Source organism: Patagioenas fasciata, chromosome 1 (assembly GCF_037038585.1).
Source record: "Patagioenas fasciata isolate bPatFas1 chromosome 1, bPatFas1.hap1, whole genome shotgun sequence".
Classification (NCBI taxonomy): Eukaryota; Metazoa; Chordata; class Aves; order Columbiformes; family Columbidae; genus Patagioenas; species Patagioenas fasciata.
This window is the reverse complement of record NC_092520.1, coordinates 182,088,818-182,115,106: the sequence shown is the minus strand read 5'-3', so window position 1 is coordinate 182,115,106 and position 26,289 is coordinate 182,088,818. Positions and strand designations below refer to the sequence as shown.

The 26,289-nt window shown below is 38.7% G+C and overlaps 1 protein-coding gene and 1 long non-coding RNA gene across 6 annotated transcripts in view; one reads left to right on the top strand and one right to left on the bottom strand.

The window, feature by feature from the left end:
• Positions 1 to 8,727, bottom strand: part of SLC38A4 (solute carrier family 38 member 4) — a 33,130-nt gene extending 24,403 nt beyond the window's left edge. The window contains exon 1 of the mRNA XM_065841140.2: positions 8,627 to 8,727. The gene's annotated coding sequence lies outside the window, so the exon portion shown is untranslated. The remainder of the gene's footprint in view (positions 1 to 8,626) is intronic.
• Positions 8,703 to 26,289, top strand: part of LOC136103204 (uncharacterized) — a 38,534-nt gene continuing 20,947 nt past the window's right edge. Inside the window, exons 1-3 of one of the 5 annotated variants that reach the window (XR_011736724.1) lie at positions 8,703 to 8,829; positions 12,651 to 12,802; positions 13,650 to 13,938. This is a non-coding gene — a long non-coding RNA (uncharacterized lncRNA). The other 4 variants (XR_011736725.1, XR_011736723.1, XR_011736722.1 and 1 more) reach the window with 4 other exon arrangements.

The window sequence follows — 26,289 nt, the reverse complement described above, 5'->3', positions numbered from 1 at the left end:
GGTGTAATAATACCTGTCATCATTTACAGGAAAATTTCCAGATGTGCCTGATCCAAGAACTAAGGACACATTTCCTGACAGAAGAGGCCTCCCCTAAGCAGTCTTCCATAGCTAGAACAGTGTTTGCAGAAGAGGTTTTCAGCAGGGAATGGAGGTAGCAGTGGTGGCAGTGCCATCAGATAAGGCTCAGTGGTCCTCGTGCTCCAGAGACAGCCTCTCACATTCGCCTCCTCAACAGGTCCCATGTTCTGAACACTGTAATGCTCTTTATGGAGCAAAACCTACCAGCCATTGTTCAAAGTCCTCATCTGAGTCAAAGGGCAATCAAGAGCTCGTCTGACTGTGAAATCGAGGTGCTGGCCCAGAGCTTGGTACCTCAGGTATTTCAAACATGGGGAGCACAGGGGTACTGACAGGGGGAGTCCAGTGCACTCTCCTGCCTGCCCCTGTCCCAGCTGTTGTACCCCACACTTGGGCTGCAGTGGTCAGGCTCTGGTGTCTGGGCTCTGTCAGAGTAGGTCAGGCTGAGCTGCTGCCAGTGTAGCTGCTGTTTTGCCTGTGCCTGGAGCCTGGGTCAGCAAAAAGGCTTTACAGGGTGAAATAAGGTTGATTACTGAAGGTGTAGGAGGTGCTTTGACCAAAATACTGAGCACATTCTTACTGCATTTCTGTCTTGTTTTTTAGAATGTGAGGTTGTGTTAAGTGTTCTATTAACATTTTCCTGTTTTCTACAAACAAGAAATCCTGCTCTCACCCAGAAACCCCCAAAAATATTGGTAAGATGCCTGTTTTGAAGTAACTGCTGCTCTCTGACTCATACTGCCGCCTTCTTGGCACCAGATCCTTATGTCTGTCCATGTTTGCTCCTTGCACAAAGACTGTCTTCTTAAGTTGCAGGAGATTTTGTTAGAGCTCTGAGTTTAGTTTAGTAACTCTTTACTCATCATCTTTGCCATTGAGGCAGCCAGTCTGTAGAGGAAAGTGTATTTTGCTATTTTGCTGTGGCTGTCTGTTCTTCAGCAGCACACTAGAAGACAAGGTTATCTGGTGATGACAAACCACCTACATTCAAAGCACCAGACCCTACACACACTTCTACACATAGGTCTAAATCTACATTTCAAAGGGTTAGAACACCTTTTACAGGGACCATTTCAACAGTCCAGTGATTTCTGGAAGAGATTTGCTGGTGAAAGACCAGCACGTTTTGGCTTAAGAAATCTTTTCATCTTCACAAATACACACTAAATACATAACTACCCACACAGAGCTCAAAGTGCCCTTGAAAATAATAATATATGAATTTTGCAAAACAAAATTGAGGATAGTTGGCAAATGTAATAAATTCTCTGTAGCATAATAGCTGGTATGTTTTGAAAAAAAGGTTGCAATATCCTGTTTTTCCTTTGCAAAACCTTAATTCCTTCTTATTCTCAACTTTATTCCAGTCTCCCTGTCAGCAATGACCTTCACGGGGCAGGCATGAAAAACTGCATTTGCAACAGGTTACAGTGAACTGAGGAAGAGCTAAAATAAAATATTAAATAAAACTCAAATAATTAATTTTAAGAAATAGAATTCCTTATAATAAATACAAGTTTCAGAATCATGGCTATAATTTACAATATATTAATTGCTTTATTGTTATGTTTTTTGACTTAATGGGCTTATAACATGAAGCATGACTACAGATGGGACAAGATATTTTCTTGCAGTGTTACCACGTATCCCTGTTGGAACAATTCCTGCCAGTGCAGAGTGTATTTATTTTTGCCTATCATCTATAGGCAGTAGGGAAAGACGGAGAAGTTCAGGTTCATAACACCTAACAAAAGGCACTTCACTGCAATGACTATGAAAAAAGACAATTTGCCTTAGAGTCTGAATGATCTTGATGGACAGAGACAGGAACAAGTCAGGAAACAATTCAGCACACCCAGAAGGGGCTTATGATCACCAGCCAGCTTTTTTCATACGCTCTGTTCAGGTACTTGAAGGCTGATGCTGTGAGTCTTGGCTTTGGGAAGGGTTTATGTGTTGTTTATACTATTTAGAAGAAGGAATTACCTTGCAAAATTCATTTTGCCTTCTTTCTAATTGAAAGATGTAATGAAGGGACGAAAACATCCTCTCTAGATATTTCCCCCAGGCCTTCTGCTGTTCCACACCCCACATAAAAATGATTACTTCAGTGGTGCCAATCCCCCTCCATTATTTTCAGAACACATTTGGGAACATCTCACACTGTCAGGACAATTATTCCTGGCTTTGAGCCTTCCCTGAGTGAAGACAGGGGCTACCTGGAGATTTTTCACTGCAAGCTTGTGTCTATTGTTTGCTCTGAAAGTGTCCATGTGTGCTAGAGAGAACATATTGTCCATGCTCTACATGGAACGAGGCTGAGCAAACAAAGCTGCAGGGCAGAGGAATGATGAATTCACTAGCTAGTGAATAGCCACTGCTCGATAACATGCAATAAAATACTATGGTTTTATATGTTTTTAAATAGAAAAAAAATCCTCACTGAGGAATATTGAGGTGTTAAATCACTTTAGCTAGCTCCTTTCTATACTGATATGTATAAGAAGTCTTCTTAACATCCCTGATTTTTTGGAGCTATATATTGCAATTTATCCAGTCTCTTTACACTGTGTTATTTGCTAAGTGTAGAGAACTGCCCTTTTAGGCAACTAACAGAGTGCCTGTGCTTTCTCATAGCTGCTGCCATGTTCTGCCCAAATGTGAGTGAGTGATTTCAGGCTCTTGCAGGTACCACTGGTTTGGCACCTGTGACTTGGGCAGTGAGTGGTGGTGAGATTCATGGGCCCTGGGAGCATCCAGAGCTGGGCACTAGGTGTGTCTTTGGGACCTCGGCTTCTTTCAAGATCTGAAAAACCCATAGGTCCAGATCTGCTGCGTGTAAAGGAGTTAAACCTAGTTTGATATTTTGGTCCCCATCCTCATTTGAGTGGGCTATTTTTTGCAGCAGCTGCAATGACCCCTGCATCCTGAGCAATTCATCAGAAGCAGCCCAGCTTAGATCCAACCTGCCAGAACATTTCATCTGGGTGGTTCCCATCTCTTCTTCCACCTCTCATGAAGGTCCTTCAGATGTTAGTGAGGAAAGGTTTCCAGCAGGATAACTTGCTAGGCTAGCCTGTTTGTGGCTCCCTCTTCCCTGTAGCCCAATGCTTGTCCCATTGCATGACCAGACATGTCCACCATGGCATGTGTCCACAGTTATCTATCATGAGATAAGCGCACACTTCAAGTCACACAGGCTGGGGAGAGCTCACCATTTATAATTTCATAGGCAACGCATACATACATTTTTGTTCATGTCTAGTCAGCCAGAGAAGCTCATGTTTGTTTAGTAGTGTACAGCTCTCAAATGCCTCCATGTGTGCTGGCATGATGTGCTGGAATGACAGAGCTGGCCACTGCTGCTTCTCACCTCAGGGTCACAGAGGGAAGGCCTGGAAGAACTCTCATGAAACCATCTGGATTGCATTAGCTAGAGTGCAGCCAGCAGGACAAGGGCAGGGAAGAGATTATTCCCCTCCACCTGACACAGTTGAGTTTTGCCCTCCCCTGCTACAAAGATGGAGTGCAGCAAGGTGGTAGTGGACTGCAAGGCATAAAATGAGGCTTGGAGGAGCATGGCTTGGTCAGCCTGCAGAAAGGAAGGCTAAGGAGAGATATTATCGCTATCTACAACGACCTAATGGGGATATGGAGGAGAGAGACAGGCTCTCCTTGGAAGCAAAAAGGCACTGAACACAGTAGGGTTAGCAACACCTGGGTCCTTCCTGACTGAGGCCACAAGCATAGTTGTAGCATGGTGAGCTAAGGAAAAGAGACAGGCAGAGGGACAGGGCATCACTTTTGTTGGACCACTGACCTAGCTGGAAAAGTGTTCCAGCTCTTCCTAACCATGATTTGGCCATTTGTATTCTGGCTGTTGTTACATTAGGAGTCAATGTTTTTTTTATAAAACACGCAAAAAAGCCACTGATAACTTAGTTTCACCGGTAACTTTTAGGGTCCTGTGACCACATTTCTTTTAATAAAAATAACAATGTGTTCATATAACCTATATGCGATTAAAATCAGCCCATGAAAACAATCATATTTCCCTTTCATTAGCAGACTCTGTGGGAGAGCAACACTGGTATTTGTGCTGCCTGAGCAGTGTATAATGCTTTGCAGCACTTAACATTACTTACACCCTGAGAGCAGAGTCAGCTCTTTAGAAGGAATCAGGATGAGGTACCACTCTTAAAAAGTTTTATATTTACAAGAGAGGAAAAGCATGCCTTCAGAGACCTATGGGTGTTGACAGATTACAAGGATTTCCCATTTATTAAAATGAATGAAAAAGATGTGAAACCAATACATTCCTGGTCTGGTAGAGGGTGAGACTGTTACCTTTTCTGGCAGCGAGAGGAATACTGTTGTACACCTGGTCCTGATCTCCCCAGGTGCCCTACAGTTAGTCCAGGACATAAAACTAAATGCCTTGTCTGGTGCACCTATCACCTGTGCAAGGCTGAGCAGCTCTGGACTTGGACAACTCAAGCTCTGCAAAATCAAAGTTCCTTCACTGTTCAGTCTGCTGAGTCTGTTTGAAATACAGCATATAGACATGTGTATGTGGTGGAGTTGTAGCCTGACAAAGCCTTAGTTCTCCTCTGCTGTGCTCCTAAGGGTTCCATCGTTTGGACTGACTTTGAGCACTGAAGGTGCCAGTGCATGTCAGCCCAAAATACACCTTGTAGACAAACTCACAGCAGCTCAGAATAAGGTGCCTCAATGTCCTTAATGGGTCTGATCCATTCTCTGCACCCCAGTCCTCCATCTGCAACACTGGGGATGCAGTACATCCCCATTTCACTTGGACATCACAGGCATAAGTACATTCAGGACTAAGCAGCAAAGAGCATGTAGGCCATAAAAGAGAACCCACTGCCATTTATCGGCTATTTAATGAATTAATGATACAGTAAAGCCACATAACAAAAGACAGTGTACAAAATGGGTTAAAATGGTCAAAGACATACTCTATGTGAAACATTCTTGTTCTTTTTTTTTTCTGTTGAAATTTCATATCTAGAAAATCTTTGTCAGTTTCACATACATGCCTTGGTAGTGTTCCTTACCCCATGGTAGTGACTTCTTGTAATGCTTTGTGAGTTTCTAAAAAAAATTTGAAAATCACCAGATGACTTATAACAATGATTCATGTTATTGTTATTGCTCATTATTATCATTTGTCATATGAGACAATGCCTGGCTGTGTATTTTTCCTCTTTTAAAAGAGAAATTTGGCTCAGCACTGAAAGCTCCAAATTCTGTTTATTATACTAGCTGAAACATGTTTATTACACTGTCATGTTTTTATATCCCTCCTGCTACCTTGTGTAAAACATACTTTTGTTCTGACCAAACTGTGAAAATTCTGCAAGGTTTTGCACTTTCTGATCAAGCTGTTGATCCACTGAGTTCAACAGCCTCACATGATGGTAGCCGGTATCTGACCCAGCAGATTGCCCTCCACCTCTCAGTACCACACCTAAACCTGAGAGGCATTCCATGGGGAAGATGCCTTCATTAATCCCAGTCCTAATTTGTGAGATTTCCTGAGTTTTAAACTCTATTTTTTCCTAAAATTGTGAGTTAGGAACAGTTTTGTACTGCCTGTCTGTATGGCTGTTAGCATAATGGCATTTGATCAAGAGGAGAGGCCACAGGAGACATATGTAATAGCTAAAAATAACAGTGATAAAGAAACAGTAATGAAACTCTCTTTTTTTTTCGTGTTGCAGCTGCAAAGAATTTGTGCAGAATCTTGGCTGAGAGGTTTTCTAGGCACTTAACTGAGCTTTTTGGACCCCTGAGCCACATTGACTCCACAGCTTGGTGGCAAGATGCCTGCCAAGCATCTTTCTGTACACAAATAGCAATCAGAGAAAGTCACCTTATGGGAACTCAGTCACCGTTGTTATCTCCTTGATTGCGGACTCTATCTGAAAGACTAACAAGCTCTCCCTTTTGGACCTGGCATCTGGAAATATGCATTTCTAAATTCTGCCATTAGATCTAATGAATTACATTACCTTGCTCTACAAATCTTACGTAGTCAGCGTTGTCTGTGAGTCAGTAAACAATGAGATGTTGCTAGAAATGCACTAAACATTCATTGTGGCATGAAAACCTCCCAAAGAGTTTGCTTGGTTATACAGAGATGTCAATATTTATTGTCATTGTCACAGACCCAGAAAGATTACACAGTCATGGCCAGGATGTTACATTTCCAGTCCATTTAGGGTTACATATGACATTCTCCCTCCACTTTTGAATTTAAGAGATATTGCATCAGAACTAGTGCCAATGAAATGAGTTTTTCAATCAGTTCAAACAGTGTTGGGAAAGGAAGGGAATCAGTGACCAACATAGCTGGGTTACTGTTTCTTTCTCCACAGATGCTGGCTGGGTTTGAATCCTGGAGGAGTGATGTTAACACCATAGTGCCACAACTCCCGTAAGTCAACATACGTAAATGCTGATGCTAAAAGAGGCAGTGCCATCTTCCAGCCATGACCCAATCACTGTTTTGACTCTTCTTCCTTCTCCACTGGCTGCAAATAGTCATAAATACATATGGAAGAGAAAAAAAAGAAAACGAAAAAAAAAAAAAGGGGACTAGTTTTAACCTACAGCATTGCTCCGTTCCCACTCACCATGTGATTGCACAAACATTTGGCAAAGGGAGAGAGATGCAAGTGGCAATAAGCAGGTAGAGGACTGGAAGGTAAACCAGGACTGTGTATTCCAGTTTAAACTGATTGTGGAGCTAGCAAATAACCTACAGCACTTGTACATAATTCCCTCACAGCTAAAGAGGAGCAGAGGGCGGGTGAGCAAAAGCAGGAGGCAGACTTCCCTAGTTGATCGTATCCAGATTGGGCAGATGGGACAAAGCTAATTTTTTGACTTAGAGAAAATGCCATCAGAAATTTTAAAGATAGTCTAAACACAGCTAAAGTACCCTCCATTCACAAAGATGCTTCATATCATCCATGATGATATCCAAAATCAAGTACTGATAGTTTTGTTGCTCTTTTAAATGAGAACTGCTGTCTCATCTTTTTTTTTTGAAATGAAAATCGCTTGCCTCATAAAAAGTTTTTATGTTTCAGAAAATTATAGTGAGAATAATGTTTCTTAATAATGACTCTTCTAACAGAATTACTCAAAACAATTAAATCGATTAGTTCAATAAAATTCTTCAACTGCACTTCAATATTTTGGCACTGTGACTGGTTGAGTTTACTGCCTTTCCAATTAATGAAATATTGGTTCCTTCAGCAATTATACTCTGATTAGTCCTCAGTGAGAACATTTTCAATTACTCATCCCCCACTGCTATCAAAGAACTGTTATTGCTGGCTTTTCATTCTCCCTTTAATCCTAAATTAACAGAGTTTATAACAATCCTTGCTCAGTAGAACTCTTGGAAAAAATTGATTTTGAATATTATCTGTGCTGAAACTTCATTGGCATAGGTAATCCAAGGAGTAACATTATTAGACAGTGAAGCATCATGCCAGCCACAGAAATTGAAGCTATGGCTCTTCAGGTACAAGTAAGAGTTAATGTCAAAAAGTGGGATAAAAAAGTAACTGTTTATCACAACATAGTGTAAAGAGTCTTTTCATAGCCCAAGTAATCAAGCTTCTGTCAAGGTGAGATAATTGTCAATCAAACTCTGAATTCAAACACAGCTGCTAAAAATCAGAGACAAATGAAGCCCAGCACTTCATTGCAGTTTGAGCACCCAAATCAGAAGCAAGTGAAGTGTCTTGAAAGTAGCTGAGACCCTGTTGTGACTCCATGCAGTTGTAAAAGAAAAAATTGGAGAGTCCAAATTGGAGAATTTTGTCTTTCTGAAACTAAGAACAAATGTATTTACCATGCTGGTCAAAATTATACTTAATGAGAAAATCTGTTAGTGTATCAGGTGGGTGGTTTTTTTTCCTTTTTTTTTTTTTTTTTTTAAATTCTGAAGAAAAAGTGGTTCAAGGATACTGTCAATAGGCAATTAGTATTTATTTTAATCAAATCCTATTAGTAAAAGCTTTTTCCTGGCTCAGCACGCTGAATGAACACGCCAGAGAAGACTGTGAGCAATAACAGTCACCATTTCTGCAAAGACTCATACACTTTTTTGCTTTGCTCTTGTAAGTCGAAAGCAATCAGCAATTACATATAAAAATACTGCTAAAACAGAGCTGCATTTATATTTATGTTTCACAACACTGTTTTACATGTCTTTTTTTCTCATATGTTACAAATTATTTAACATGTTATAAGTTTTGTCACTTACTCTATTTGACTCCATTATGTACAGTTTGGATTAAAATCTGGAAATCAACAATTCTTACAGGAAATTAAATTTTTACTTTTACGTGCTGCACATTCATACACCACTATTGTGTATTATACTATTGCATAATTTTGCACAAATATTGATTAGTAATTTCGTAAGTCTGAAAACCACAATACCCAGGTGATGACCATGACCCTAGAAAAAGTCTAGAGAAAACAACCTCATTACGAGACATACCTTGCAATAGATGTTTGTTTAACTGGAAATCCACAAGAGCAGCTGCCTGGTGCAATGGTACATATTTGCTTCTGAAGCCTTTCTCAAAGGCACTATTTAAACATGTTGATGAACTGAGCTGGATTTCTCCCCACCTTCATTCCAGCAAAACAAGGAGACTCAGAAGATAAAATTTGGTTTGTTATTGCAAGTAGTGCTATGCGGTAAGTGAGAAATTTACTTTCTATAGTCCTATTTAAATATGAAGGTGGGAAACTTCCATGTTCCTGTACAGATGCAATGTCTGTGTGTACTATTCAGTGACATTTCTATTTGAAAATGAATATGCTTCTATTTCTAGAAGTGTTTGTGTATAGAGCTCCTTCTTCTCCATATTTGGCTTGATATTAAAGATCTGGCTGCTCTAGCTTCACCACTTTGTCAAGAGGGAATTAAGAATTACTGGATAGAGAATATCAGTCCAAGATATATGACTTCTTTCAGATCTGATTCTGATTCACATTAAACTGTAAAAAACTGGGAATGATAACAAGGGTTTTATGATGTGTGTGTCTGGCCCAGCTATCACTAAATTTCACACAGCATCCTGAACAGCAACAGTGATAACAGAGATTTTTCAATCTCCCCCAGTCCGGGCTAAGCTTGATTTTTTGACGTAGAGGGGAATGTTTGTGTCTCCTGAGCCAGTTGCACTTTACACTTCCTTTCTGGGATCTGTTTTAGCCTTTCTTCTGCCAGTGCTGGTTGGGAATCCCTTCAGCCTGTCAACACACTTTAATTAGCTGAAGAAATTTCTCAAAGTGCTCCTTCTCTCCTGGAGCTGCTTTCTGCAACCATTCTAGCTCAAAATTTAAAAAAAACAGGGATCAGGAGAGACAAAAGGCAAGTCATCTGTGGATCATGGCTGAGTTTGTGTCACTCTTCTCCTCCACTGTTGGCCAATAATGTAAATTGTCAGAAAGAGGTTGATCAATGTCCCTTCTACTCCTGTGGGCAACATTTATGCATGTGACCAACTTCACTCACACATAGTGAGGAAGATTTGGAGGTGGTGAAACACTCGCACATGTTGCTCAGAGAGGTGGTAGATGCCCCATCCCTGGAAACATTCAAGACCACGCTGGATGGGGCTCTGAGCAACCTGATCTGATTGAAACAGGCTGCCCAGGGAGGCTGTGGAGTCTGCTACTCTGGAGACATTCAAGACCTGCCTGGATGCCTTCCTGTGTAACCTCATCTAGGTATTCCTGCTCCGGCAGGGGGATTGGACTAGATGATCTTTTGAGGTCCCTTCCAATCCCTAACATTCTGTGATTCTGTGAAAAAGTCCCTGCTCATTGTGGGGGAGGTTGGACTAGGTGACCTTTAAAGGTCCTTTCCAAGCTAAACTATTCTATGATTTTGTTATTCTAATTTAACAGTATGCTAAGTTCAACAAAAGCAAGCTTTCTCAGAGCAGGAGTGATGTTTTCCATAGTAAAATAGAAACAAAAATGTACTAGATGAGTCATGCTTTTCAGATGTCTGAGAGTTCTGTGACACGTATTTCAAACAAAGCTAGAAGGGTCCATCATTTGTTTTGTGTCTTCACCTGCACTGGTGTCTGTAGGCAATAAAATATAAAGTAGAAACATCGACTGAATCCTGAGATACTCATTCAGGCTAAAGTCTTTTTACTGGCAAAGGAAGACTTGAGTAACCTTATTGTCCCCTAATGTTTTCACTGTAAAAAGGAAAAATAATAAAAAAATCACATTCCTGCAGAATCCAGCAATTTTCCTCCTCTCAGTTTCAGTAATCAGAACATTACCAACTAATCTGTTTTAAAAACAAGAAGGGTAAAACCATGTCTCCTAACAGGACTTGTGATGGACTTGAAAAGCAAAGGTTGGTTCCTTAGATTTCAACCTTTGGTTTCACAGTGGAATTTTCTGATTCTTTTTCACTTACCTGTCTTTTCTCCTCCTCTGTCTTTAATGTTAATTTCTGAAATATGACTTTTAAATTTACAGATCTAATTGCTGGAAAAATAAAGAACAAAAAGATAAAATGAGCTATATTAGGAATAAAAAATGTTCTGTAAATTAAGTTATTAAATTGCTAGAAAGACAGGAAGATGTTATAATTTTTTGTTGTAATGTTATGTAATTTTCTTTTTACTTTGAAGTAAACTTTACCTTGAAGCAAAATGGGCTAGTGCTTCTATTTTTAATAGTGTATAGAGAAACTGTCCATGGTGGTTATGAAATCCAGATTATGAAGACTAGATGGTAATCTTGACTACTACTACTTGCAAAACTCATCAGTGGTAGGGACATATGATATACTTTTCAGGTCCTAATATTCAGTTATGGAGAGAGTAAAAGTGTGATAATAATTTCCTTCCTATTTCACAATGACTTTTTGAAAACCCGTTAGTACTTGTAGAATGTTTTCATTGGCTAAAATGCTGCACAAAATTAATCTTTTAATTAGACATCTGACCTTAATGTAACATTCTTAAACATTTTCATGTATTTCTTGATAATAAAATTCTTACATTTTTCTATTACTTCCTTCAAACTCTGAAGTCTTTAGCTATGATATGGTCTAGCAGCTGATCTTACACAAAGCTGTGTCTTGCATAATTTGAAAGTGATGTTCAAAATGTTGACACACTCAGATAATTCTGTTGATTTTTTTAGTGATGAAAATTATCATACAGTGATTCTGAATTTTTGCTTTCTGGTGCAACAGCAGCAGGCTAAAATAATGTCAAATTATGTACCAAGAGTGTCTGTCAGATGACTTTCAAGATCACTGGTGGTTCTGAGGACTTTTGGTAAGATGTAACGCACGAGGTTGTATTTCCAAGTTAGCGGATAAATTTTCTCTCATAAGCTTAAAGAAAGTTACAACAAGAAGTCTTAGCAACCAGTGAGGTTCACTAAGAAGTGCTAGATTTATCACAAAACAAAAGCAATGAATATGTATAGTTAACTTCAAAACAATGCATTGTGCCTCAACAAAGTGGTACATTTAATAAATGATATCACACTAATACAACTTTTTTAGGCACGGACCAAGATTTTTTCCATCCCTTATAAGTCTTATAATACATACCTTTGTCGTCTCAAAGTTATACTTCAAATGCATTCTGGTTGGCACTGTCTGTAAGGAAACCAGAGAAGTGTCAACTGTTTCAACACATAGGCACCGATCTCCTGAGGCATGGTAGGAGGTTGCTCTTAGCACATTGCCCTGATACATCACACTGTTTTCTGCTGCTTTTTTTCAATATGGCTCAAATGGTACTTTCTGGGTTACACTTATTTGAAAAACTCATATGTGGCTCATCATGTGTAAGATCGACAGAGCTGCCATGCTTTACACTGCTGATATTATACAGATATTCACCCTTGGGGTCTGAAAACTGTTTTCCAGTGAAGATGCTTGAAAGTAGAACTTTACCATCTTCTTCCATCCTCCTTGCTCCAGTTTTATATGTGAAGGAAAGAGATAGAAAGAGAAAGAAAGAAAGAATATGCTGACTTGCTCTCTTAGGAGGATTTTTTGCACGTTGATGAGTAACACTGAAGATAACTGATATGCAAAATGAATACAGACTCTTAATGGGAAAAAAAGAGATGTATTATGAGTGCTTCATTGTGATAATTCTTTTGAAAAGTGGATAGGCTGGTGTTTTAATCATATTCTGGTCATAGGTAGGTGCCATTCATTATGCTCTATTATTCCTTTATTTATATTACTGGACAGTAATTTTTTTTACTGTTGTAGCTTTTTACTCTGAATACAGCAATGTTAGCTACTGGCTTGTGTTTGGGAAGAAGGCTTTACTACGACTGAATTGAAGATGAAGGGCTTTGATTTATGCTGTGTAATAACCCAGCTTCTGTAATTTATGTCAGGGCAATATTTGAAACACATCACACCTCTCTCTTTCTGACTCTGGGAGTAAATTCTCAGAAAAAAAGCCTTACCTTCTCATTACCAGCTAATGATGTACATTTATGATCTGTTTGAGTTTCTCCATCCAACCGTGTTCTTCCTGACTTACGGTAAAGACGTGTTTGTTCAGCGGCACTGTTCAGCTAATTCAGTAATGAGTATCCATCCTTACTGGCTGATGTGAAGCACAGAAGAAACTGTTCCACTTCAATGTATAGTCTTCATAAGGTAAATGTACAAGCACACGTGCAAATCCCAGTATAACAATCGGACCCCATGGGCAAGTGGGAAAAGTAATTTGTTTGTTTACTGTGAATTTTTACTTTTCCACCCAGGCCCTTAAACCCCACAATTCTGAGAAAAAAAATATGTGTATTTAGGAATACTTTTGTAGCAGTTTTTTCAAAAAACATTATTTGGTATAAGGGATTTTCTAATATAGACATTTTATACAACAGTTATTTTAGTAAAAAACAAAACAAAACACAACAAAAAATAAAACTCACAAAATGAAAATATTTAATCAGGTCAGCCTACAAATTTATATATATGCATAATGCAAGAGTTACCCTGACATATTCAGGGGAGCTCGTAGAGAGAAATATTCTCAGAAAGTTACTTACTCATTTTCAAAGTAAATGAATAAAAAAATAAATAGGAGCCAAAAAGATAAATGCATTCAATTACTTCCAACTATGCACTCTCTTTCTTATGTGTTATTCTGGAAAGTGACTTAAATAATTGCTCAAAAAGAATGCACTAGAGTCTACAAGTTAAATTTCTGATGCTGTTTACTTAAATTGAGTCATTCAATACAGGAACTGAAATCTGATTCTCCTTTACACAAAAGTGTCTTTATGCCATTCTGGCAATACAGAAGGGTTATAAAACAAGTAGTGCAATTAGTGCCTGACTCAATGCCCACTGGCACCGACTGTAACAGGGAAATGAAAACTAATCCCCAAATTTTTTTAGAGATTTTTCTAAATCAAAAATCCCATAATTGTCATCAAAATCACTAGCTACTAAAGAATAGAAAAAAAATCCACTGATTTTTTTAATCTGATTTTTACAGCAGAGAACTTAAGGATGTGATTGAAGCTGTGAAAGAAAATACACTAGAAGAGTGCAAAGACTCCTGTGGATTTGTTCAAGTCGCAACAGGAAGACAAGTATTTTTGATAGAAATGCTGACATAACTTTAGTAATAGCACCTCTAATAGATATTGTTACAATGTGTATTTACTCAGGTACAGCATTAAATAAGAGATGTGAACTCACCATAGCAACCCCTGCATCACATTGCAGATATGCTGCTTCTAAGATACGGCAAACGTTTCTGAAGAAATACACATGGATATTAGGTAAACATCTATCAATTCCAAATTGTGTTTCAAAAATACATTTTTGTACTACAATGTAAGAAACAGGAGCATAACCTGATGATGTTTAAATTATTAGTGTATTACTGGACCTTTTAATTGTCTCATGATTATTGCCTCAAAATGTAAGTTCAAACAACTCTTCAACTCACTATGACAAAAACAGTGGCAAACACATTATTGAGTTCCTCCAAAATTTCACTGTGAATCCTTACACTCCCTACTAATTCAGGATACTCACCTGCCAGCAGAATGTCCATGTTACACTGTCCTCACTATTACTGAGAAACACAGGCCAACAAACAGGTCACCAAACTGCTGAAATTTCTATCTTTGAATGTAAATTGTCTTTCATGCTCAAATAATGCAATTTCTCCTTTGATACGCAGAACTATGTTATTTCAAACCTGAAAACTCCCAGACTCATGAGTTTTCAGACCTATATGGCAGAATTCAGAGAATGAAAAAACATAATGTCAAGAAATATAACTTTGACAACTTCTGCACAACTAAAACATTTTCAGCTTGCTGATAGGGCATTCCAATGTATGAAAGCCCTGAGTTCCAGTGCTTCCTTTCCTTTTCCTTTTCCCTGTCTTGTCAAGCTTATCCCACCTGCTGTTGCAGTAACAATCCCATTCCATGTGTGGCTTTTACAGGACCCAAACTGTTCTTGCTTGTATTTTGACAAATATGTGTTATGTAATTTGCAGTTAACACAAAACGACACAGGGAAATATGCAAGACAGCATAAAATAGGTGCAAGTTAATTAAATGCTCTTGTATAAGTATAAAAACTCCCCTACAATAGTATGTTCTTTGTTGTTTTTTATCTATATAAAGTTATGCCCATTCTGCTGCACTGTTTCAGGCCACAGGTGAGTCATCTATTTCCTTCCCTGCCTTTAAATGTTGGAGGAGCTCCAGTCAACCAACAGGATTTGGGTATAAATCTTTCAAAGGTTATTAGAGTATAAACAAAGCATACCTCACCAAACATATGATCACTTGAATGTATTCAATGTTGTTCAGCAAGTTCATTCACTAAAAATCTAAACTTCTCTGATTAATGATATACCTTACAGGTCTTCTTGAGTCTTAAACTAGTCCCTCTGGGGGTGTGTTGTATTGTTCTAATTAATTTTCATAGCAATTTTGCTGAACCAACTAATTAAAAAAAAGCTATATAGACCCTGAAGGCTTGTAAAAAAATACAGAAGTTTATGTTTAGAATGACTGTGGAAATTTAAGTTAGTGGGATGCTGACTACAATAGATAATCAGTGCAGACCAGAGCAGTATAATTTGCACGATTTTTACATTCACTGTTCTGGACAAGTCTGGTTTTGCATATTTTTGTGGCAGAAATGATCAGTAACTTTTAGAGTAAAAATAAATACTTGTTGACCATCCCTACTACTGTCGTCATCCTTATCTTATGCTTTGATTTTACTTGTCCTAAATTGCACTTTTTCTTCTAGAAGTTGCATTAATAAGGTTTTTTTCTTCTGATTTACCCGATTTGGCTATATTTATGACTGGCTTATGCCAGCAGCTTTCAACTATTTTAAATGTAAAGGCTTCTTATGAATTTTGAATGAGTAAGGATTCTCTGCGGTGAATTTGAGCCCGCTGACAGAAACCTTGATTTTCTAGGTACTTCTCACAAAATCTCAGAAACTCCCAGTCCAGTAATTTAAAAGGTTAAAACTCCTTGCGTGTTTTATAAAGTCTGTGCTGCCATGCTAGAGTTCCCAAATTCTTCCTCTTTGCTAAGCAGTGAATGATTTATTACCTTGGCATGCTCCCTTCATCTGTCCTGAGAACTCATGTTCTTCTAAAATTAGACAGTTCAGGAAAGTCTTCTCTCTGCAGTATAGAAATGCAAAAACCTCAAGAATATTGTGAATATTTTTGGTAGTAGAGGCAGAGATTCAGTTAAAGCCTCTAACTATTTTAATAAGCCTGAAGGCCTCATCGTCAATCAGCATGTCTCCATTTTATCAGAAGGAAGTGGATTTTTTTCTTACGAACTAGTGTGTTTCTTCACTGAAGATGTTTAAAAATCTGATGTAGAAATCTACTGATGAAGCACATCCACCTCAGGTGTAATTTATTTTTATTACAACACCATTTCCCCCCTGGTTTTCTATTTCCTTGTGTTCATGGAAAGTTATTTATATTTGGAGTAAGGGATGATGCACAGCAACAGAAGGGATGGTTCTCAGCATTGCTTTGCATTGGTGGCATGCCTTGGTCTGGGGTAACCCTGGCTGTTGTGGGACTCACAAGCATGCCTTGGGGTCTGGATGCTGCTGGGTGAAGTCCCCACCATGACTCTGTGCTCCCCAGGATCAGTGCCATCTCCTGGAGGGGGGCTGAGGCCAAAGTGCTGCAGCTGCCAATGGGCTCCAACCCATATCCCCACCAGGACAGTTGGCCTCCATCCCAGACATACCACATTAGGATCAGTATCAAATCTCTGATTTTTACTTCCTTGCCATTAGTATTCCTCAGTAAAATCATGGTGACACTCCAGTGAGAAGGGGTGGTTCAGTCAGCACTGGTGAAACCACACCGAAGTGTCTGCCTCAGAAGTCGTGTGACAATTTACACCTTTGTTATTATTAAAAAGTTTCTTTAAGCTGCTCCCTGTATTCAGTTTTGACTGCCTCTTTGCTCATCATAGGGATAATGCAAATTGTGACCCTGTGACAGCATGGTTTGTTGTAGAGTACGTGAGCTGTGTCGTGGCTTCCTGACATCTCATCCCTCCTTCCCAAGGATTTTTTCTTTTTTGTGTGTGTATGTGTGTGTGGAGAGAAGTAGGAATTGTTGATTGTGGTCCTCAAATGACTGAAATAATAATATGCCCAAAACTTATTGTAAAATAGTAACAATTTAGATTACTTTTCAAGATCTATGCTTATAAATTTACTCTAGTTTAAGTGGTGGAAGTAGACTAGCCACCTTCACTTCGATTTTCCTATATTGGCTTGAGACTGTTTTGATTAACTATCACAGGGATATAAGTATAATATTGCTTGTCCCTGTTATTGTGAATCCAGGTCACTAAACCCTCCACAAGATGTACCAAAATGAGTGTAAGTTCTGCCTTATGTGGGTCTCAAAACAAGTATGACCAAATCATACCATTTTCTCTAACTTGTGACACCCAAGGGTATGATGTGGCCAGCATCACATTAAGCTGCCTTTGATGTTCTTGGCTTCAACAGATGAGTTTCTGTCTATAACTGGATTTATTGAAAATGGCCTTTGTCACCAGTACAGACCAGAGCTTGGACTTTGGTCTCTGGGTCTGAGTGGGGGAGCCCTGTCATTCTCCTACCTCCAGCCTCTTCACTGCACAAAATGTCAATCACATTAGGGAGCTGTGGGAATAGCTCATGACATCCTGCTATACATGCCAGTGTGGATATTCACTGGGTGGATCCATTCATTAAAAATCAGATCACATCCTCTTGCCTCATTAACCTTGCTTTACAAGAATGCATTTATTTTTTACTTTTCCCCCACCTGCCTTACTGGTGATGGAAACGAGCTGTTCCATGTATTGCAACTTGACATCACAAATTATTGTTTTGTGGTGCTTACAGTTTTCTTTTTCTTAAACTCTCATTTTTTATTTTCTTTCTGGGGGAAAAAAACCAAAGTCCACATCACTTTTTGTAAAAGTTAAATGTCAGCACTTGCATGGCTCAGAGAAGTACTACAAATCTTCCACTGTTGCCATCTCAGATTTCTGGACAACATGACATATTTTTTGCTATATCTGTGTTTTTGCATGGTGTTTTCAGTCACAGTATTTGAAGAAGAACTTCTGTTTCTATTTTGTAGTGAATATTTTTGTCTGACATCACATAGTAATTCCTTATCAATGGTGCTTGAAATAAGTGAACATTAATGATTGATATAATATTGTATGCCTTACTGCTGAGTATGCACTGCACACCAGCCAAGGGAATGGGACACCCTGAGTGTTGAACAGATTTAGAAAATGACTAAGCCTCTCTCCCAGACTTATTGGTACAAATGGTTGCTTTTAATGTTGCACTCTGAAGCCAAATTTTTCAGTTCTCTCTCTCTCTTTTTTTTTTTTTTTCCCCCCAGCAATTTGATTGAGAGGAACAAAGAGATCCAATACTCTTCAGTTTTTTTTCTTACTGGAAATACTTTGTGTAAGTTCTTTTACTATTCTTTTCCCTGCCACTGCATTAACTTTTCCATAGATTATCATTACAAGCATATTTTGCAGTGAAGTAACGAGTAACACAACACAAACACATCCATTCACTTAATAAAATGAGCTACAGCTTTTTGGCTGAAATAAACAATAATATTATTTATAACTCAAATTACATTTTATAAACCATGTTCTCATCTGTAAAGAGACTATAAATGGTGCGGTAGGGTTCCATATTTTCTTTTTTCTTTTTTTTTTTTTCTTTCTTTTCCCCCAATGACTTTCCTGTTAACCTCTCTTTTAATTTACAAATAAACCCATGCCTTTCTTGAATACCAGCACTGGAAATTCACCCTGAAATCTGAGATCAAGCTGTGTTCTTTCTGCCTTATGCCAAAATAGACTCCAGTTCACCTCCCCAGCTCTAGAGGTGTCTCTGCAGGCCTGGCAGGGATCAAAAAAAATAACAGTATTTTTGCCAGTAAAAAGATGAAGAGACCGAATTCTCTCAGAAGTGGGAAGATACCAATTTTCAAGTCGGCTTTATAGAAAACAACTGTTTGAAACAAATGCTCTTAGCAGAGCAAGTCTCATTTCTTGGTGTTCCTCTGCAATCTTCCTTCACTTCTCCCCTTTTCAGCTCGGCTTGTGGATCACAGAATCACAGAATCACAGAATGTTAGGGATTGGAAGGGACCTCAAAAGGTCATCCAGTCCAATCCCCCTGCTGGAGCAGGAGCACCTAGACGAGGTTACACAGGAATGTGTCCAGGCGAGTTTTGAATGTCTCCACAGAAGGAGACTCCACACCTCGCCTGGGCAGCCTGTTCCAGTGCTCTGTTACCATCACAGAGAAGAAGCTTCTTCTCAAATTTAAGTGGAACCTCTTGTGTTCCAGTTTGAACCCATTACCCCTTGTCTTACCATTGGTTGTCACTGAGAAGAGCCTGGCTCCATCCTCGTGACACTCACCCTTTATATATTTGTAAACATTAATAAGGTCACCTCTCAGTCCCCTCTTCTCCAAACTAAAGAGCCCCAGCTACCCCAGCCTGTCCTTATAAAGGAGATGCTCCACTCCCTTAATCATCTTCATTGCCCTGTGCTGGACTCTCTCCAGCAGTTCCCTGTCCTTGAACTGAGGGGCCCAGAACTGGACACAATATTCCAGATGTGGTCTCACCAGGGCAGAGTAAAGGGGAAGGAGAACCTCTCTGGACCTACTAACCACGCCCCTTGTAATACACCCCAGGATGCCATTGGTCTTCTTGGCCACAAGGGCACATTGTTGACTCATGATCATCCTGCTGTCCACCAGGACTCCCAGGTCCCTTTCCCCTATGGTGGATAAGTAAAACTGAGGGGATTGCAGTGGTCACACAACCTTTTTCCATGGTGGTAGTGTTGGACTCAGGTGTTTCTGCCCTCTTTTAATTGTTTGCACTCCTGTGCTTCCGTCAGTATGAGTGTGCGTGGGGCTGATCTGCACATTGGATGCAGTGGATTTTTGTGGAGGCCCCCAGGTTAATCTCTTTGTAGCCAGGTCCCAACACAGCTCTGCAACCAGTTGCACTGTCAGAGACATATACTCCCCCTTCTGCTTCTGTATTTGTGGGAAACCAAATGAAATTTAGGGAAGGTAGTTTCCTAGTTAATTTTCCTCAGTCCTGGACAAAGATGAATGTTCAGCGAGTTCTTTGCACTTAATTACAAAACCTTCCAAAATTTGTGGTTTTGAAAGTCAGTTTTCCATATCATAGTTGGCAAATATATATTTGCAGTGAGAGTCTGATGGATTTACAATCCTCAAGGAAATAGCATGAAGACTTAACTCTGGGGTGCCCAGCTTTCTCTGGGAACTGGGCATCCCTGTGGGACTTGGGCACCTGCACGCACTGAAACACAGGAATCTAGTGCTTTCCTGCCATGGAGCCCATCATGGAAGAAGGGCTCCCTCCTTCCTGGGACAGGAATTTACACAGGGCAAAGAGAGGTGGGCAGAGCAGAATGGGTGCAGTGCCTGACAACGGTCAGAAAGGTTGCACATGGGGACTGCTCTAGCATTTTTCAGAAGCTGAAATTATTCCTATGGCCAACCAGGAGGACTGGGGCACTTGATAGGTGAGAGCTGCTCTCTTAGGAAAATGCTAACAGTCAAGGCCGGGCAAAGACAGGGTTGTATCCAAAGCCACACATGAAACCTCCTTTGCAGGCTGCAGTAGGTATCAGGGCTTTTAGCAGAACTCAGTTTCAGCCGGTTAATCCTGTAATTGCCTGTGGTTTATTTCTCATTTAATAAGAAGCTTAGAGAAAAAGAAATGAAGCCTAACAAAGACTAGTGCCCTTGGAGCTCTTTCAGGCTGTGGACCACAAAATCCCAAATTCAAACTCTGGGAAATATTTGGCTAAGGTTCTGTTAGTACTTAGGAAAATGCATAGAAGGCAGGAAAATGACCATATAAAGTTAATGGTGAACTGGTGATGTCTGAATTGACAGCTGCCCAGCATTGCCCTCGTCTCCTGGAGGCTGTTCCCTGCAAGCTCACATGCCACCTGCCCCTCTGAGAGTAAAGAGCTTATCACCCAGTGTTGCTGCAATCCTTCTGGAGAGCCTGACAATCACTGAGAAGCAAAGCTGGACAATTATTTGCACTTTCTGACAGTACAGATTTAACAGGAGAAGAAACCCTGAGCCATGGGCAATTTTCAGTGGCATTTACAGTTCCTTCTGCTGACACATCCTCTGTGAAATGTGATTCTCTGCACTGTCTCATTAGGTTTAAGAAAACAGAAATTTAATGGAACCTGATTTTTTATCTTACATGTAATTTGGCCCACTGGGTATACACTGACATGTAGACTAAGAGAAAAAGAAGATAATTACAAAAGCAAATTAAAATAGTTTCCAAACTAACCAGAGATTTATGCAGAATTTCTTCCAGAAGAAGTAACTTTTGTGCTTGCTTTGGTTGGTCTGATGCACTTTTTTTTTTCTTTTCTTGATGCACTTGTGTAGACTACTTCTGCAAATATGTGGTTGAAACTTTAAACAGCCACAGCAATTTGAATATACACTTGTTTTTACTGGATGGGTAGACACCTGCATGTGTCAGAAAATGTATCTGTGACACTGAACTCCCATAAAGCTCTGCTTTACCACCAGCCACCAGCAAAAAGGTAATTATTTTCTAGGAGTAAAACCGAATGCATAGAAGTAAACACATTCACAGTTAAGACATCAACTCTTTTTTCCTCTTAGCTCAGTAAAATTTGTGTATGTATTACAGCATCTGCTTCAGGTTATGCAAGATCTGTTGCAAGAACTTGTGATATCTGATGAATAAAGGCCAAAGTCTTGGTTTAGTTTTGAATTTTCAGGGCTTAGTGAATTCTGCTATAACCCTGTCCCAGGTCTTACTGCTCCAGTTGGTACATTTGCAACTGATCTCTTTCTATGATTAATGGCAAAACTACTGTCACTTAGTACCTTGAGGTTGTAGCCCTGTGTGTTGGGTGCAGTACAAGTGTAATCAAAGGACATCCCTTGGGTCAAAGTGCTAAAATTCACATAATAGTTAAGAGATAAATATCTTTTTGAATTGGATGAACTGCTAGATTTCATTATTGGAAGTAACCTTTGCATTTTATGAGTTGTCGGTCATCTAAATTAGAAGAATGATCCTCAGAATTGAAATTCCATCCTTAGCTCAATTTTTAGTATTCAGACTGCATGGCTATCAATTTTGACATCACACAAACTAGTTAGTGATCAGAAAGCTTAATCCTGTTCATTTGATTCAGATGAGTAGTCACACTGCGGTTAACTGACTTGCTCAAAAGAATAATATGAGCATGGTTACTTAGATAATGTTAAACCATTTGTTTAAATCCTTTTTTTTTTTTTTTTTTGTCATCATCAAGGCCACTGACAAGATGAATTAACTGAGACTCACAAATATCCAGTTATGGTCTAGTACAAACCACATATATTCTCAAGGAGAAAAATAAAAATAAATTTATTTTTAACATAAGGAGCTTGTTGCTTTTAATATCAGAGTGAAGACAGAGTAATACTACTGGATTGCCATAATTAACTAGGTCAACTTTAAAAAAACCCCACAACTATGCAGCCAAATCACACTCAGAAGTTAATTGGATTCTGCATAAGAATTAAACATTTTGCATGCATTACTTGCAAATGTACACTTTTCCTGAGAACAAATGAGTGCATGTTCATTTACTTAAATAATGCATACTATTATACACATGAGAATATGCAGAACAGATTAAAAGACACATGGACAAACCAATTATGGCACTTCTTGACTTCTGAGCTCTTGAGCTGGCAATTAAAACACTATGTCTGTCACAAAGGTGAAATGCACTTTGAGAAGACAGGCAATATAAACTTAATTACTCCTCTTTATTTCATGGATATATAATCTAGAGCTGATAAGTGGTTTTAATCATTATGAGTACGTATTGCATACATAAAATGGCATCAGACAAATGTTGAGATCTGTGGAGTGGTCTCTCCATGCTGAAGAACGTTTTCAGTAAGGATTGCACCTGCAAGCATGAATGTTGTGCCAATCCCTACTAACAAACACATTGTGATGGTTAACAGTTGACAAAAGAATCAGTGACGTTTTATATTCTATATTCAATTCTAAATTTTATATGTGTATATATATATATATATATATATAAAAAATTCCATAAAGTCCTCTGTTTTGTCATTTGAGTGAGAGACTGGATGTTACTATATACAATGTTAACCTGTCCCACAGACAAAGCTGGGCTGTTGCTTCAGGCAGTGCCATGGGAGGAGACCACCAGTGAAGAGTCATCCCATGTGGTTTCAGCTTCAGTTGCACAGTTAGCTGAGTAAACATGGGGTAGGGAACAGCATAGGGAACCAAATAACCAATAGCTATAGCTGGAGTAAAGATTCATTGAATTACGGTTATGCTTGCAACCTTTGGCATTTTCTGCCTCTTGATTTCTTAATTGGGTAATACTTAATTGGGTAATACTTTGCTTGGTTGATTAAGTAGTATTTCCCAGTCTGCTTTTGTGTTTATTTCTATCTTTATATTACAAAATCACAGAAAAATAATTAACTGGGAAGAGTTTAAGTCTTTTTGCACTTTAAAATTAATTTATTTTTGGGAAAGAATTGGTTCTTTACACTCAGTCACATGAAAGATAACACTGTATTTTGCCCAAACCTCTCAGGATATTTCACCTTCAGTCAGAGCTCAGATGGAAATTTTTAGAGAGAAGAAAAAGTTTAGAGGTTGCTGATGTGTGGTAATACAGCAGAAGTAGATAAGAAATTGTTGCAGTGTTCTGAGCCAGTGTGTTCCAGCACCTACATCATCATCCCTGCGCTTGGAAAATCAGCATGTCTTTTTCTTCAGGAATCTCTCCGCCCTCTCTTCTTTCATTCCTCAGTCCTTACTTTCAGTCTGCTTATGTTTTTCTCTGTAGAAATATATGTTAGCTACAGGACAAGTGGAGAGGTTAGCATGACTTAGTGGACAAAGGATGATAGATGGGTAGACTCAACAAGAAAAACATGCAATATGAAAATGGTTGAGCAGATTGTGGAAGACAGGCTGTATGTAAGTTCAGGATGATACTGGGATGAGACAAAAATAGAGTATTTAATGTATGCGTGTGGCAATTTTCAATATTAATATGACTATGTAATGGCTATTAGGAGCATAAAACTAGGAGAATAAAAATTGATCATGGAATTTAGACAAACCATTATGATAATTTAAATCCTTATGATCACTGTTTACTTATGTCTTAGAGTAGAATAATGAACCTTTAATTGCAGGCAAGTAATTTTATGTCAGAATAAATCACAGGTTGGGTGCAGTGATACCATGTATCCAACAATGCAGTTGATTTTGGCACTCATTCAGCATTCTTTATATTAAGTTTTAATGCAAACCATCTGAAGCACACTGTTAATAAAGCTGTAAGATACAAACCGTATACAATGAAATGTTCCTCATCCTCCCCCCTTTTCTTCCTTTCGACACACACAAGGCTTATTTTTACAGTACAGATTAACTTTTTGATCTCTAAACTAAGGGAAAAAATGAGCCAAGCAAAATAAAACACACATGCAACAAGCACAGTTAATTTCTGAGGATGGAATGACTTCTTATCCCAGGAATGTTTTGTTAAGCATTCAGAAATATTGTTTTCTGAAGGAATTATGCAGATTATATGGTCTCAAACAATGTCATATCAAGATACTGGTGACTGTATTTTAAAAGCAGGAGATGTTAGTCTAGAATGGAGTAGAGATATATGTGTGTTAATTTATTCTTGTTTCAGTGTGTATTAAACAAGATGTGACCTGTCCTGAACTTAAGACTCGTTTGAGCAGTAATATAAAAAGTTATTGAAGGATAGACATGCTAACAGGATAGCAAAAAAAACACCCTATGTCAACACTCAGACTCCTGAATGTCTCAGGCAGCCCTCACCAGAGGTCTGTAGCCAGCAAACTCCCCTTCACATATTACCAGAAGACAGGGCAATGCACCTAAAGTGGTCTGAGCTGCAGGCCTGGGGAGTTTTTTTTTTTACCATTTAAAAGCAAGTTCTGTGTCCTTTGCAATGCGCTAGCATGATCATGGGAGATGTGTTGGCAGTGAGTGAGCTGCTGTTGGAGGGGACCCTGGAGTGTGAAGCCAGGTTTACCCCACCTGTGTTAAAATCTCTCTCCCTGTTAAAATGCTTGAAATAGAATGTGGAAAACCATAAGACAAATGACAAGGTTGTTGCTATTACAGATCAAAGGACAACAGTTATAAAGACCTTCCAGAAAATATTAATCTAAAAAGAATGAAGTAGATCTAACTTTCTGTATGAATATGGAAAATGAATTAGAGGAAAATTAGGCGATCTTACTTAAAACTAAAACCTCAGATCCTCGTGGTCAGTATTTTATAACGGTCAAAACCCCAAACTCAACCACCTAGCCCCCATCCCAGCCCCCTAAAATTTATGGAGACTTTGAAAATAAATTGCAAATGTGATGGCAAGAATTGATCGTCAAAGATATAATCAGGATATGTCTACTTATCTGCCTCACCCACAGTTCAAACAAAGATTCACTGTATCAGCAGCATACTGGCGTTGACAGGAACTGGAGGTGGTCAGAGAAAGAACCAGAATGAGCTGCAGGATGTTGAGAGCATTATCCGAACATTATCCGAATATTATCCTCCTTCATATATAAATATGTATACAAATACATATAAATATTATTCTAAAATTTCAAATGCCAATAGTAATATTGCTCTAGTTCATCTATTAACTCGTAATAAGCTAGCTCTATTTCAAACAGAGTATTGCAAAGTCTAAGCAAGAACTAAATTTGAGTTGAATCATACTTAGGGTAAATGCAGTACTAAATACTTCAAATTAAAAGCATTTCTTCATGAAGCAAAATGGAGTCTCTTCAGGACTTCATGTTTAAAAATTAAATTAGTTGTTGTATTTTGCATATTACTGGGCTAATTAATGGTTGGACTCAACATTTTTATGTTTGTTTTCCCGGAAAGCACTTGATGTAGTATATTTTGCCTAAGCTGTATTATTTTGTATATGTTTAATGCTACTTTCTATTGAAAAAGTTGCAAAATGAAGAGAAAACCTTATTTTGCACAACTTTTTTCATAATTAAGCCTCTCTGAAACGAAGGTGATTAAATGAACAGAACCATTTTGCTTATTTTGCTCATATCACTTTTATATAATCCACTTACTGTTAATATGTCCTGAGTTCATGTTTCATGCAGCCTTGTATTCCTGATCTCTCTTTAAAGATGATTTTATAGTTAGTACTGAAATACACAAGCCAACTTACACACACAGGCCTCCCTTAGCAGAAGTTTAAAGCTACAAGTTCAAGCACTCAAAGAATATAGAAATGCAAGAACCAAGACTGCCAGTGAATTCTCAGGTCATGTCACTTTTACAAGTATGCATAATCTTTAATGATCTTTTCCTGTTCTCAGCTGCTGTGCCCAGTAGGATTTTTTCAGAGATTTTTGTTAGGCCAGCTCTGGAAGGCAGTTCCTCTACCTCAAGAAGGCCACTG